The following is a 15,087-nucleotide window of genomic DNA, read 5'->3' as shown; positions in this document are numbered from 1 at the left end:
CCACCTTGTGGTGATAGTAATGATTGCAGGGTGACATGCTGTATGCCTGGCGACATCTAGTGGCCGAGATAGGAATAGCCCCGGTGTGTAGATGCTGCAGGCAGGTGCTGCCACCTTGTGGTGATAGTAATGACTGCAGGGTGACACGCTGTATGCCTGGCGACATCTAGTGGCCGAGGGAGGAATAGCCCCGGTGTGTAGAAGCTGCAGGCAGGTGCTGCCACCTTGTGGTGATAGTAATGGCTACAGGGTGACATGCTGTATGCCTGGCGACATCTAGTGGCCGAGGGAGGAATAGGCCCGGTGTGTAGAAGCTGCAGGCAGGTGCTGCCACCTTGTGGTGATAGTAATGACTGCAGGGTGACATGCTGTATGCCTGGCGACATCTAGTGGCTGAGGGAGGAATAGCCCCGGTGTGTAGAAGCTGCAGGCAGGTGCTGCCACCTTGTGGTGATAGTAATGACTGCAGGGTGACACGCTGTATGCCTGGCGACATCTAGTGGCCGAGGGAGGAATAGCCCCGGTGTGTAGGAGCTGCAGGCAGGTGCTGCCACCTTGTGGTGATAGTAATGACTGCAGGGTGACATGCTGTATGCCTGGCGACATCTAGTGGCTGAGGGAAGAATAGCCCCGGTGTGTAGGAGCTGCAGGCAGGTGCTGCCACCTTGTGGTGATAGTAATGACTGCAGGGTGACATGCTGTATGCCTGGCGACATCTAGTGGCCGAGGGAGGAATAGCCCCGGTGTGTAGGAGCTGCAGGCAGGTGCTGCCACCTTGTGGTGATAGTAATGGCTGCAGGGTGACACGCTGTATGCCTGGCGACATCTAGTGGCCGAGGGAAGAATAGCCCCGGTGTGTAGGAGCTGCAGGCAGGTGCTGCCACCTTGTGGTGATAGTAATGACTGCAGGGTGACATGCTGTATGCCTGGCGACATCTAGTGGCCGAGGGAGGAATAGCCCCGGTGTGTAGGAGCTGCAGGCAGGTGCTGTCACCTTGTGGTGATAGTAATGGCTGCAGGGTGACATGCTGTATGCCTGGCGACATCTAGTGGCCGAGATAGGAATAGCCCCGGTGTGTAGGAGCTGCAGGCAGGTGCTGCCACCTTGTGGTGATAGTAATGACGGCAGGGTGACATGCTGTATGCCTGGCGACATCTAGTGGCCGAGGGAAGAATAGCCCCGGTGTGTAGGAGCTGCAGGCAGGTGCTGCCACCTTGTGGTGATAGTAATGGCTGCAGGGTGACATGCTGTATGCCTGGCGACATCTAGTGGCCGAGGGAAGAATAGCCCCGGTGTGTAGGAGCTGCAGGCAGGTGCTGCCACCTTGTGGTGATAGTAATGGCTGCAGGGTGACATGCTGTATGCCTGGCGACATCTAGTGGCCGAGGGAGGAATAGCCCCGGTGTGTAGGAGCTGCAGGCAGGTGCTGCCACCTTGTGGTGATAGTAATGACTGCAGGGTGACATGCTGTATGCCTGGTGACATCTAGTGGCCGAGGGAAGAATAGCCCCGGTGTGCAGGAGCTGCAGGCAGGTGCTGCCACCTTGTGGTGATAGTAATGGCTGCAGGGTGACATGCTGTATGCCTGGCGACATCTAGTGGCCGAGGGAGGAATAGCCCTGGTGTGTAGGAGCTGCAGGCAGGTGCTGCCACCTTGTGGTGATAGTAATGGCTGCAGGGTGACATGCTGTATGCCTGGCGACATCTAGTGGCTGAGGGAGGAATAGCCCCGGTGTGTAGGAGCTGCAGGCAGGTGCTGCCACCTTGTGGTGATAGTAATGGCTGCAGGGTGACATGCTGTATGCCTGGTGACATCTAGTGGCCGACGGAGGAATAGCCCCGGTGTGTAGGAGCTGCAGGCAGGTGCTGCCACCTTGTGGTGATAGTAATGACTGCAGGGTGACATGCTGTATGCCTGGCGACATCTAGTGGCCGAGGGAAGAATAGCCCGGTGTATAGAAGCTGCAGGCAGGTGCTGCCACCTTGTGGTGATAGTAATGGCTGCAGGGTGACATGCTGTATGCCTGGCGACATCTAGTGGCCGAGGGAGGAATAGCCCCGGTGTGTAGGAGCTGCAGGCAGGTGCTGCCACCTTGTGGTGATAGTAATGGCTGCAGGGTGACATGCTGTATGCCTGGCGACATCTAGTGGCCGAGGGAAGAATAGCCCCGGTGTGTAGGAGCTGCAGGCAGGTGCTGCCACCTTGTGGTGATAGTAATGATTGCAGGGTGACATGCTGTATGCCTGGCGACATCTAGTGGCCGAGGGAGGAATAGCCCCGGTGTGTAGGAGCTGCAGGCAGGTGCTGCCACCTTGTGGTGATAGTAATGACTGCAGGGTGACATGCTGTATGCCTGGCGACATCTAGTGGCCGAGGGAGGAATAGCCCCGGTGTGTAGGAGCTGCAGGCAGGTGCTGCCACCTTGTGGTGATAGTAATGACTGCAGGGTGACATGCTGTATGCCTGGCGACATCTAGTGGCCGAGGGAAGAATAGCCCCGGTGTGTAGGAGCTGCAGGCAGGTGCTGCCACCTTGTGGTGATAGTAATGACTGCAGGGTGACATGCTGTATGCCTGGCGACATCTAGTGGCCGAGGGAAGAATAGCCCCGGTGTGTAGGAGCTGCAGGCAGGTGCTGCCACCTTGTGGTGATAGTAATGGCTGCAGGGTGACATGCTGTATACCTGGCGACATCTAGTGGCCGAGGGAGGAATAGCCCCGGTGTGTAGGAGCTGCAGGCAGGTGCTGCCACCTTGTGGTGATAGTAATGACTGCAGGGTGACATGCTGTATGCCTGGTGACATCTAGTGGCCGAGGGAGGAATAGCCCCGGTGTGTAGGAGCTGCAGGCAGGTGCTGCCACCTTGTGGTGATAGTAATGGCTGCAGGGTGACATGCTGTATACCTGGCGACATCTAGTGGCCGAGGGAGGAATAGCCCCGGTGTGTAGGAGCTGCAGGCAGGTGCTGCCACCTTGTGGTGATAGTAATGACTGCAGGGTGACATGCTGTATGCCTGGCGACATCTAGTGGCCGAGGGAAGAATAGCCCCGGTGTGTAGGAGCTGCAGGCAGGTGCTGCCACCTTGTGGTGATAGTAATGGCTGCAGGGTGACATGCTGTATACCTGGCGACATCTAGTGGCCGAGGGAGGAATAGCCCCGGTGTGTAGGAGCTGCAGGCAGGTGCTGCCACCTTGTGGTGATAGTAATGACTGCAGGGTGACATGCTGTATGCCTGGCGACATCTAGTGGCCGAGGGAAGAATAGCCCCGGTGTGTAGGAGCTGCAGGCAGGTGCTGCCACCTTGTGGTGATAGTAATGGCTGCAGGGTGACATGCTGTATACCTGGCGACATCTAGTGGCCGAGGGAGGAATAGCCCCGGTGTGTAGGAGCTGCAGGCAGGTGCTGCCACCTTGTGGTGATAGTAATGGCTGCAGGGTGACATGCTGTGTGCCTGGCGACATCTAGTGGCCGAGGGAAGAATAGCCCGGTGTGTAGGAGCTGCAGGCAGGTGCTGCCACCTTGTGGTGATAGTAATGGCTGCAGGGTGACATGCTGTATACCTGGCGACATCTAGTGGCCGAGGGAGGAATAGCCCCGGTGTGTAGGAGCTGCAGGCAGGTGATGCCACCTTGTGGTGATAGTAATGGCTGCAGGGTGACATGCTGTATGCCTGGCGACATCTAGTGGCCGAGGGAGGAATAGCCCCGGTGTGTAGGAGCTGCAGGCAGGTGCTGCCACCTTGTGGTGATAGTAATGACTGCAGGGTGACATGCTGTGTGCCTGGCGACATCTAGTGGCTGAGGGAGGAATAGCCCCGGTGTGTAGGAGCTGCAGGCAGGTGCTGCCACCTTGTGGTGATAGTAATGGCTGCAGGGTGACATGCTGTATACCTGGCGACATCTAGTGGCCGAGGGAGGAATAGCCCCGATGTGTAGGAGCTGCAGGCAGGTGCTGCCACCTTGTGGTGATAGTAATGACTGCAGGGTGACATGCTGTATGCCTGGTGACATCTAGTGGCCGAGGGAGGAATAGCCCCGGTGTGTAGGAGCTGCAGGCAGGTGCTGCCACCTTGTGGTGATAGTAATGGCTGCAGGGTGGCATGCTGTATGCCTGGCGACATCTAGTGGCTGAGGGAAGAATAGCCCTGGTGTGTAGGAGCTGCAGGCAGGTGCTGCCACCTTGTGGTGATAGTAATGACTGCAGGGTGACATGCTGTATGCCTGGCGACATCTAGTGGCCGAGGGAGGAATAGCCCCGGTGTGTAGGAGCTGCAGGCAGGTGCTGCCACCTTGTGGTAATAGTAATGGCTGCAGGGTGACATGCTGTATGCCTGGCGACATCTAGTGGCTGAGGGAGGAATAGCCCCGGTGTGTAGGAGCTGCAGGCAGGTGCTGCCACCTTGTGGTGATAGTAATGACTGCAGGGTGACATGCTGTATGCCTGGCGACATCTAGTGGCCGAGGGAGGAATAGCCCCGGTGTGTAGGAGCTGCAGGCAGGTGCTGCCACCTTGTGGTGATAGTAATGACTGCAGGGTGACATGCTGTATGCCTGGCGACATCTAGTGGCCGAGGGAGGAATAGCCCCGGTGTGTAGGAGCTGCAGGCAGGTGCTGCCACCTTGTGGTAATAGTAATGGCTGCAGGGTGACATGCTGTATGCCTGGCGACATCTAGTGGCTGAGGGAGGAATAGCCCCGGTGTGTAGGAGCTGCAGGCAGGTGCTGCCACCTTGTGGTGATAGTAATGACTGCAGGGTGACATGCTGTGTGCCTGGCGACATCTAGTGGCTGAGGGAGGAATAGCCCCGGTGTGTAGGAGCTGCAGGCAGGTGCTGCCACCTTGTGGTGATAGTAATGACTGCAGGGTGACATGCTGTATGCCTGGCGACATCTAGTGGCCGAGGGAGGAATAGCCCCGGTGTGTAGGAGCTGCAGGCAGGTGCTGCCACCTTGTGGTGATAGTAATGACTGCAGGGTGACATGCTGTATGCCTGGCGACATCTAGTGGCCGAGGGAGGAATAGCCCCGGTGTGTAGGAGCTGCAGGCAGGTGCTGCCACCTTGTGGTGATAGTAATGACTGCAGGGTGACATGCTGTATGCCTGGCGACATCTAGTGGCCGAGGGAGGAATAGCCCCGGTGTGTAGGAGCTGCAGGCAGGTGCTGCCACCTTGTGGTGATAGTAATGGCTGCAGGGTGACATGCTGTATGCCTGGCGACATCTAGTGGCCGAGATAGGAATAGCCCCGGTGTGTAGGAGCTGCAGGCAGGTGCTGCCACCTTGTGGTGATAGTAATGACTGCAGGGTGACATGCTGTATGCCTGGCTACATTTAGTGGCCGAGGGAAGAATAGCCCCGGTGTGTAGGAGCTGCAGGCAGGTGCTGCCACCTTGTGGTGATAGTAATGGCTGCAGGGTGACATGCTGTATGTCTGGTGACATCTAGTGGCCGAGGGAGGAATAGGCCCGGTGTGTAGGAGCTGCAGGCAGGTGCTGCCACCTTGTGGTGATAGTAATGGCTGCAGGGTGACATGCTGTATGTCTGGTGACATCTAGTGGCCGAGGGAAGAATAGCCCCGGTGTGTAGGAGCTGCAGGCAGGTGCTGCCACCTTGTGGTGATAGTAATGGCTGCAGGGTGACATGCTGTATGCCTGGCGACATCTAGTGGCCGAGTGAAGAATAGCCCCGGTGTGTAGGAGCTGCAGGCAGGTGCTGCCACCTTGTGGTGATAGTAATGGCTGCAGGGTGACATGCTGTATGCCTGGCGACATCTAGTGGCTGAGGGAGGAATAGCCCCGGTGTGTAGGAGCTGCAGGCAGGTGCTGCCACCTTGTGGTGATAGTAATGACTGCAGGGTGACATGCTGTATGCCTGGTGACATCTAGTGGCTGAGGGAAGAATAGCCCCGGTGTGTAGGAGATGCAGGCAGGTGCTGCCACCTTGTGGTGATAGTAATGACTGCAGGGTGACATGCTGTATGCCTGGCGACATCTAGTGGCCGAGGGAAGAATAGCCCGGTGTATAGGAGCTGCAGGCAGGTGCTGCCACCTTGTGGTGATGGTAATGGCTGCAGGGTGACATGCTGTATGCCTGGCGACATCTAGTGGCCGAGGGAGGAATAGCCCCGGTGTGTAGGAGCTGCAGGCAGGTGCTGCCACCTTGTGGTGATAGTAATGACTGCAGGGTGACATGCTGTATGCCTGGCGACATCTAGTGGCCGAGGGAGGAATAGCCCCGGTGTGTAGGAGCTGCAGGCAGGTGCTGCCACCTTGTGGTGATAGTAATGGCTGCAGGGTGACATGCTGTGTGCCTGGCGACATCTAGTGGCCGAGGGAAGAATAGCCCCGGTGTGTAGGAGCTGCAGGCAGGTGCTGCCACCTTGTGGTGATAGTAATGATTGCAGGGTGACATGCTGTATGCCTGGCGACATCTAGTGGCCGAGATAGGAATAGCCCCGGTGTGTAGATGCTGCAGGCAGGTGCTGCCACCTTGTGGTGATAGTAATGACTGCAGGGTGACACGCTGTATGCCTGGCGACATCTAGTGGCCGAGGGAGGAATAGCCCCGGTGTGTAGAAGCTGCAGGCAGGTGCTGCCACCTTGTGGTGATAGTAATGGCTACAGGGTGACATGCTGTATGCCTGGCGACATCTAGTGGCCGAGGGAGGAATAGGCCCGGTGTGTAGAAGCTGCAGGCAGGTGCTGCCACCTTGTGGTGATAGTAATGACTGCAGGGTGACATGCTGTATGCCTGGCGACATCTAGTGGCTGAGGGAGGAATAGCCCCGGTGTGTAGAAGCTGCAGGCAGGTGCTGCCACCTTGTGGTGATAGTAATGACTGCAGGGTGACACGCTGTATGCCTGGCGACATCTAGTGGCCGAGGGAGGAATAGCCCCGGTGTGTAGGAGCTGCAGGCAGGTGCTGCCACCTTGTGGTGATAGTAATGACTGCAGGGTGACATGCTGTATGCCTGGCGACATCTAGTGGCTGAGGGAAGAATAGCCCCGGTGTGTAGGAGCTGCAGGCAGGTGCTGCCACCTTGTGGTGATAGTAATGACTGCAGGGTGACATGCTGTATGCCTGGCGACATCTAGTGGCCGAGGGAGGAATAGCCCCGGTGTGTAGGAGCTGCAGGCAGGTGCTGCCACCTTGTGGTGATAGTAATGGCTGCAGGGTGACACGCTGTATGCCTGGCGACATCTAGTGGCCGAGGGAGGAATAGCCCCGGTGTGTAGGAGCTGCAGGCAGGTGCTGCCACCTTGTGGTGATAGTAATGACTGCAGGGTGACATGCTGTATGCCTGGCGACATCTAGTGGCCGAGGGAGGAATAGCCCCGGTGTGTAGGAGCTGCAGGCAGGTGCTGTCACCTTGTGGTGATAGTAATGGCTGCAGGGTGACATGCTGTATGCCTGGCGACATCTAGTGGCCGAGATAGGAATAGCCCCGGTGTGTCGGAGCTGCAGGCAGGTGCTGCCACCTTGTGGTGATAGTAATGACTGCAGGGTGACATGCTGTGTGCCTGGCGACATCTAGTGGCCGAGGGAGGAATAGCCCGGTGTGTAGGAGCTGCAGGCAGGTGCTGCCACCTTGTGGTGATAGTAATGACTGCAGGGTGACATGCTGTATGCCTGGCGACATCTAGTGGCCGAGGGAAGAATAGCCCCGGTGTGTAGGAGCTGCAGGCAGGTGCTGCCACCTTGTGGTGATAGTAATGACTGCAGGGTGACATGCTGTATGCCTGGCGACATCTAGTGGCCGAGGGAAGAATAGCCCCGGTGTGTAGGAGCTGCAGGCAGGTGCTGCCACCTTGTGGTGATAGTAATGGCTGCAGGGTGACATGCTGTATGCCTGGCGACATCTAGTGGCCGAGGGAAGAATAGCCCCGGTGTGTAGGAGCTGCAGGCAGGTGCTGCCACCTTGTGGTGATAGTAATGGCTGCAGGGTGACATGCTGTATGCCTGGCGACATCTAGTGGCCGAGGGAGGAATAGCCCCGGTGTGTAGGAGCTGCAGGCAGGTGCTGCCACCTTGTGGTGATAGTAATGACTGCAGGGTGACATGCTGTATGCCTGGTGACATCTAGTGGCCGAGGGAAGAATAGCCCCGGTGTGCAGGAGCTGCAGGCAGGTGCTGCCACCTTGTGGTGATAGTAATGGCTGCAGGGTGACATGCTGTATGCCTGGCGACATCTAGTGGCCGAGGGAGGAATAGCCCCGGTGTGTAGGAGCTGCAGGCAGGTGCTGCCACCTTGTGGTGATAGTAATGGCTGCAGGGTGACATGCTGTATGCCTGGCGACATCTAGTGGCTGAGGGAGGAATAGCCCCGGTGTGTAGGAGCTGCAGGCAGGTGCTGCCACCTTGTGGTGATAGTAATGGCTGCAGGGTGACATGCTGTATGCCTGGTGACATCTAGTGGCCGACGGAGGAATAGCCCCGGTGTGTAGGAGCTGCAGGCAGGTGCTGCCACCTTGTGGTGATAGTAATGACTGCAGGGTGACATGCTGTATGCCTGGCGACATCTAGTGGCCGAGGGAAGAATAGCCCGGTGTATAGAAGCTGCAGGCAGGTGCTGCCACCTTGTGGTGATAGTAATGGCTGCAGGGTGACATGCTGTATGCCTGGCGACATCTAGTGGCCGAGGGAGGAATAGCCCCGGTGTGTAGGAGCTGCAGGCAGGTGCTGCCACCTTGTGGTGATAGTAATGGCTGCAGGGTGACATGCTGTATGCCTGGCGACATCTAGTGGCCGAGGGAAGAATAGCCCCGGTGTGTAGGAGCTGCAGGCAGGTGCTGCCACCTTGTGGTGATAGTAATGATTGCAGGGTGACATGCTGTATGCCTGGCGACATCTAGTGGCCGAGGGAAGAATAGCCCCGGTGTGTAGGAGCTGCAGGCAGGTGCTGCCACCTTGTGGTGATAGTAATGGCTGCAGGGTGACATGCTGTATGCCTGGCGACATCTAGTGGCCGAGATAGGAATAGCCCCGGTGTGTAGATGCTGCAGGCATGTGCTGCCACCTTGTGGTGATAGTAATGACTGCAGGGTGACACGCTGTATGCCTTGCGACATCTAGTGGCCGAGGGAGGAATAGCCCCGGTGTGTAGAAGCTGCAGGCAGGTGCTGCCACCTTGTGGTGATAGTAATGGCTACAGGGTGACATGCTGTATGCCTGGCGACATCTAGTGGCCGAGGGAGGAATAGGCCCGGTGTGTAGAAGCTGCAGGCAGGTGCTGCCACCTTGTGGTAATAGTAATGACTGCAGGGTGACATGCTGTATGCCTGGCGACATCTAGTGGCCGAGGGAGGAATAGCCCCGGTGTGTAGGAGCTGCAGGCAGGTGCTGCCACCTTGTGGTAATAGTAATGACTGCAGGGTGACATGCTGTATGCCTGGCGACATCTAGTGGCCGAGGGAGGAATAGGCCCGGTGTGTAGAAGCTGCAGGCAGGTGCTGCCACCTTGTGGTAATAGTAATGACTGCAGGGTGACATGCTGTATGCCTGGCGACATCTAGTGGCCGAGGGAGGAATAACCCCGGTGTGTAGGAGCTGCAGGCAGGTGCTGCCACCTTGTGGTGATAGTAATGATTGCAGGGTGACATGCTGTATGCCTGGCGACATCTAGTGGCCGAGATAGGAATAGCCCCGGTGTGTAGATGCTGCAGGCAGGTGCTGCCACCTTGTGGTGATAGTAATGACTGCAGGGTGACACGCTGTATGCCTGGCGACATCTAGTGGCCGAGGGAGGAATAGCCCCGGTGTGTAGAAGCTGCAGGCAGGTGCTGCCACCTTGTGGTGATAGTAATGACTGCAGGGTGACATGCTGTATGCCTGGCGACATCTAGTGGCCGAGGGAAGAATAGCCCGGTGTGTAGGAGCTGCAGGCAGGTGCTGCCACCTTGTGGTGATAGTAATGGCTGCAGGGTGACATGCTGTATGCCTGGCGACATCTAGTGGCCGAGGGAGGAATAGCCCGGTGTGTAGGAGCTGCAGGCAGGTGCTGCCACCTTGTGGTGATAGTAATGACTGCAGGGTGACATGCTGTATGCCTGGCGACATCTAGTGGCCGAGGGAGGAATAGCCCCGGTGTGTAGGAGCTGCAGGCAGGTGCTGCCACCTTGTGGTGATAGTAATGACTGCAGGGTGACATGCTGTATGCCTGGCGACATCTAGTGGCCGAGGGAGGAATAGCCCCGGTGTGTAGGAGCTGCAGGCAGGTGCTGCCACCTTGTGGTGATAGTAATGGCTGCAGGGTGACATGCTGTATGCCTGGCGACATCTAGTGGCTGAGGGAAGAATAGCCCCGGTGTGTAGGAGCTGCAGGCAGGTGCTGCCACCTTGTGGTGATAGTAATGGCTGCAGGGTGACATGCTGTATACCTGGCGACATCTAGTGGACGAGGGAGGAATAGCCCCGGTGTGTAGAAGCTGCAGGCAGGTGCGGCCACCTTGTGGTGATAGTAATGACTGCAGGGTGACATGCTGTATGCCTGGCAACATCTAGTGGTCGAGGGAAGAATAGCCCCGGTGTGTAGGAGCTGCAGGCAGGTGCTGCCACCTTGTGGTGATAGTAATGGCTGCAGGGTGACATGCTGTATGCCTGGCGACATCTAGTGGCCGAGGGAAGAATAGCCCCGGTGTGTAGGAGCTGCAGGCAGGTGTTGCCACCTTGTGGTGATAGTAATGACTGCAGGGTGACATGCTGTATGCCTGGCGACATCTAGTGGTCGAGGGAAGAATAGCCCCGGTGTGTAGGAGCTGCAGGCAGGTGCTGCCACCTTGTGGTGATAGTAATGACTGCAGGGTGACATGCTGTATGCCTGGCGACATCTAGTGGTCGAGGGAAGAATAGCCCCGGTGTGTAGGAGCTGCAGGCAGGTGCTGCCACCTTGTGGTGATAGTAATGACTGCAGGGTGACATGCTGTATGCCTGGCGACATCTAGTGGCTGAGGGAAGAATAGCCCCGGTGTGTAGGAGCTGCAGGCAGGTGTTGCCACCTTGTGGTGATAGTAATGACTGCAGGGTGACATGCTGTATGCCTGGCGACATCTAGTGGCCGAGGGAGGAATAGCCCCGGTGTGTAGGAGCTGCAGGCAGGTGCTGCCACCTTGTGGTGATAGTAATGGCTGCAGGGTGACATGCTGTATGCCTGGCGACATCTAGTGGCCGAGGGAAGAATAGCCCGGTGTATAGAAGCTGCAGGCAGGTGCTGCCACCTTGTGGTGATAGTAATGGCTGCAGGGTGACATGCTGTATGCCTGGCGACATCTAGTGGCCGAGGGAGGAATAGCCCCGGTGTGTAGGAGCTGCAGGCAGGTGCTGCCACCTTGTGGTGATAGTAATGGCTGCAGGGTGACATGCTGTATGCCTGGCGACATCTAGTGGCCGAGGGAAGAATAGCCCCGGTGTGTAGGAGCTGCAGGCAGGTGCTGCCACCTTGTGGTGATAGTAATGATTGCAGGGTGACATGCTGTATGCCTGGCGACATCTAGTGGCCGAGGGAAGAATAGCCCCGGTGTGTAGGAGCTGCAGGCAGGTGCTGCCACCTTGTGGTGATAGTAATGGCTGCAGGGTGACATGCTGTATGCCTGGCGACATCTAGTGGCCGAGATAGGAATAGCCCCGGTGTGTAGATGCTGCAGGCATGTGCTGCCACCTTGTGGTGATAGTAATGACTGCAGGGTGACACGCTGTATGCCTTGCGACATCTAGTGGCCGAGGGAGGAATAGCCCCGGTGTGTAGAAGCTGCAGGCAGGTGCTGCCACCTTGTGGTGATAGTAATGGCTACAGGGTGACATGCTGTATGCCTGGCGACATCTAGTGGCCGAGGGAGGAATAGGCCCGGTGTGTAGAAGCTGCAGGCAGGTGCTGCCACCTTGTGGTAATAGTAATGACTGCAGGGTGACATGCTGTATGCCTGGCGACATCTAGTGGCCGAGGGAGGAATAGCCCCGGTGTGTAGGAGCTGCAGGCAGGTGCTGCCACCTTGTGGTAATAGTAATGACTGCAGGGTGACATGCTGTATGCCTGGCGACATCTAGTGGCCGAGGGAGGAATAGGCCCGGTGTGTAGAAGCTGCAGGCAGGTGCTGCCACCTTGTGGTAATAGTAATGACTGCAGGGTGACATACTGTATGCCTGGCGACATCTAGTGGCCGAGGGAGGAATAACCCCGGTGTGTAGGAGCTGCAGGCAGGTGCTGCCACCTTGTGGTGATAGTAATGATTGCAGGGTGACATGCTGTATGCCTGGCGACATCTAGTGGCCGAGATAGGAATAGCCCCGGTGTGTAGATGCTGCAGGCAGGTGCTGCCACCTTGTGGTGATAGTAATGACTGCAGGGTGACACGCTGTATGCCTGGCGACATCTAGTGGCCGAGGGAGGAATAGCCCCGGTGTGTAGAAGCTGCAGGCAGGTGCTGCCACCTTGTGGTGATAGTAATGACTGCAGGGTGACATGCTGTATGCCTGGCGACATCTAGTGGCCGAGGGAAGAATAGCCCGGTGTGTAGGAGCTGCAGGCAGGTGCTGCCACCTTGTGGTGATAGTAATGGCTGCAGGGTGACATGCTGTATGCCTGGCGACATCTAGTGGCCGAGGGAGGAATAGCCCGGTGTGTAGGAGCTGCAGGCAGGTGCTGCCACCTTGTGGTGATAGTAATGACTGCAGGGTGACATGCTGTATGCCTGGCGACATCTAGTGGCCGAGGGAGGAATAGCCCCGGTGTGTAGGAGCTGCAGGCAGGTGCTGCCACCTTGTGGTGATAGTAATGACTGCAGGGTGACATGCTGTATGCCTGGCGACATCTAGTGGCCGAGGGAGGAATAGCCCCGGTGTGTAGGAGCTGCAGGCAGGTGCTGCCACCTTGTGGTGATAGTAATGGCTGCAGGGTGACATGCTGTATGCCTGGCGACATCTAGTGGCTGAGGGAAGAATAGCCCCGGTGTGTAGGAGCTGCAGGCAGGTGCTGCCACCTTGTGGTGATAGTAATGGCTGCAGGGTGACATGCTGTATACCTGGCGACATCTAGTGGCCGAGGGAGGAATAGCCCCGGTGTGTAGAAGCTGCAGGCAGGTGCGGCCACCTTGTGGTGATAGTAATGACTGCAGGGTGACATGCTGTATGCCTGGCAACATCTAGTGGTCGAGGGAAGAATAGCCCCGGTGTGTAGGAGCTGCAGGCAGGTGTTGCCACCTTGTGGTGATAGTAATGACTGCAGGGTGACATGCTGTATGCCTGGCGACATCTAGTGGTCGAGGGAAGAATAGCCCCGGTGTGTAGGAGCTGCAGGCAGGTGCTGCCACCTTGTGGTGATAGTAATGACTGCAGGGTGACATGCTGTATGCCTGGCGACATCTAGTGGTCGAGGGAAGAATAGCCCCGGTGTGTAGGAGCTGCAGGCAGGTGCTGCCACCTTGTGGTGATAGTAATGACTGCAGGGTGACATGCTGTATGCCTGGCGACATCTAGTGGCTGAGGGAAGAATAGCCCCGGTGTGTAGGAGCTGCAGGCAGGTGTTGCCACCTTGTGGTGATAGTAATGACTGCAGGGTGACATGCTGTATGCCTGGCGACATCTAGTGGCCGAGGGAGGAATAGCCCCGGTGTGTAGGAGCTGCAGGCAGGTGCTGCCACCTTGTGGTGATAGTAATGGCTGCAGGGTGACATGCTGTATGCCTGGCGACATCTAGTGGCCGAGGGAAGAATAGCCCCGGTGTGTAGGAGCTGCAGGCAGGTGCTGCCACCTTGTGGTGATAGTAATGACTGCAGGGTGACATGCTGTATGCCTGGCGACATCTAGTGGTCGAGGGAAGAATAGCCCCGGTGTGTAGGAGCTGCAGGCAGGTGCTGCCACCTTGTGGTGATAGTAATGGCTGCAGGGTGACATGCTGTATGCCTGGTGACATCTAGTGGCCGAGGGAGGAATAACCCCGGTGTGTAGGAGCTGCAGGCAGGTGCTGCCACCTTGTGGTGATAGTAATGACTGCAGGGTGACATGCTGTATGCCTGGTGACATCTAGTGGCCGAGGGAGGAATAACCCCGGTGTGTAGGAGCTGCAGGCAGGTGCTGCCACCTTGTGGTGATAGTAATGACTGCAGGGTGACATGCTGTATGCCTGGCGACATCTAGTGGCTGAGGGAGGAATAGCCCCGGTGTGTAGGAGCTGCAGGCAGGTGCTGCCACCTTGTGGTGATAGTAATGGCTGCAGGGTGACATGCTGTATACCTGGCGACATCTAGTGGCTGAGGGAAGAATAGCCCCGGTGTGTAGGAGCTGCAGGCAGGTGCTGCCACCTTGTGGTGATAGTAATGACTGCAGGGTGACATGCTGTATGCCTGGCGACATCTAGTGGCCGAGGGAGGAATAGCCCCGGTGTGTAGGAGCTGCAGGCAGGTGCTGCCACCTTGTGGTGATAGTAATGACTGCAGGGTGACATGCTGTATGCCTGGCGACATCTAGTGGCTGAGGGAGGAATAGCCCCGGTGTGTAGGAGCTGCAGGCAGGTGCTGCCACCTTGTGGTGATAGTAATGGCTGCAGGGTGACATGCTGTATGCCTGGCGACATCTAGTGGCCGAGGGAAGAATAGCCCCGGTGTGTAGGAGCTGCAGGCAGGTGCTGCCACCTTGTGGTGATAGTAATGATTGCAGGGTGACACGCTGTATGCCTGGCGACATCTAGTGGCCGAGGGAAGAATAGCCCCGGTGTGTAGGAGCTGCAGGCAGGTGCTGCCACCTTGTGGTGATAGTAATGACTGCAGGGTGACATGCTGTATGCCTGGTGACATCTAGTGGCCGAGGGAGGAATAGCCCGGTGTGTAGGAGCTGCAGGCAGGTGCTGCCACCTTGTGGTGATAGTAATGGCTGCAGGGTGACATGCTGTATGCCTGGCGACATCTAGTGGCCGAGGGAGGAATAGCCCGGTGTGTAGGAGCTGCAGGCAGGTGCTGCCACCTTGTGGTGATAGTAATGACTGCAGGGTGACATGCTGTATGCCTGGCGACATCTAGTGGCCGAGGGAGGAATAGCCCCGGTGTGTAGGAGCTGCAGGCAGGTGCTGCCACCTTGTGGTGATAGTAATGGCTGCAG

Source organism: Anomaloglossus baeobatrachus, chromosome 1, assembly GCF_048569485.1.
Source record: "Anomaloglossus baeobatrachus isolate aAnoBae1 chromosome 1, aAnoBae1.hap1, whole genome shotgun sequence".
Lineage (NCBI taxonomy): Eukaryota > Metazoa > Chordata > Amphibia > Anura > Aromobatidae > Anomaloglossus > Anomaloglossus baeobatrachus.
Note: the sequence above shows the minus strand (reverse complement) of the source record.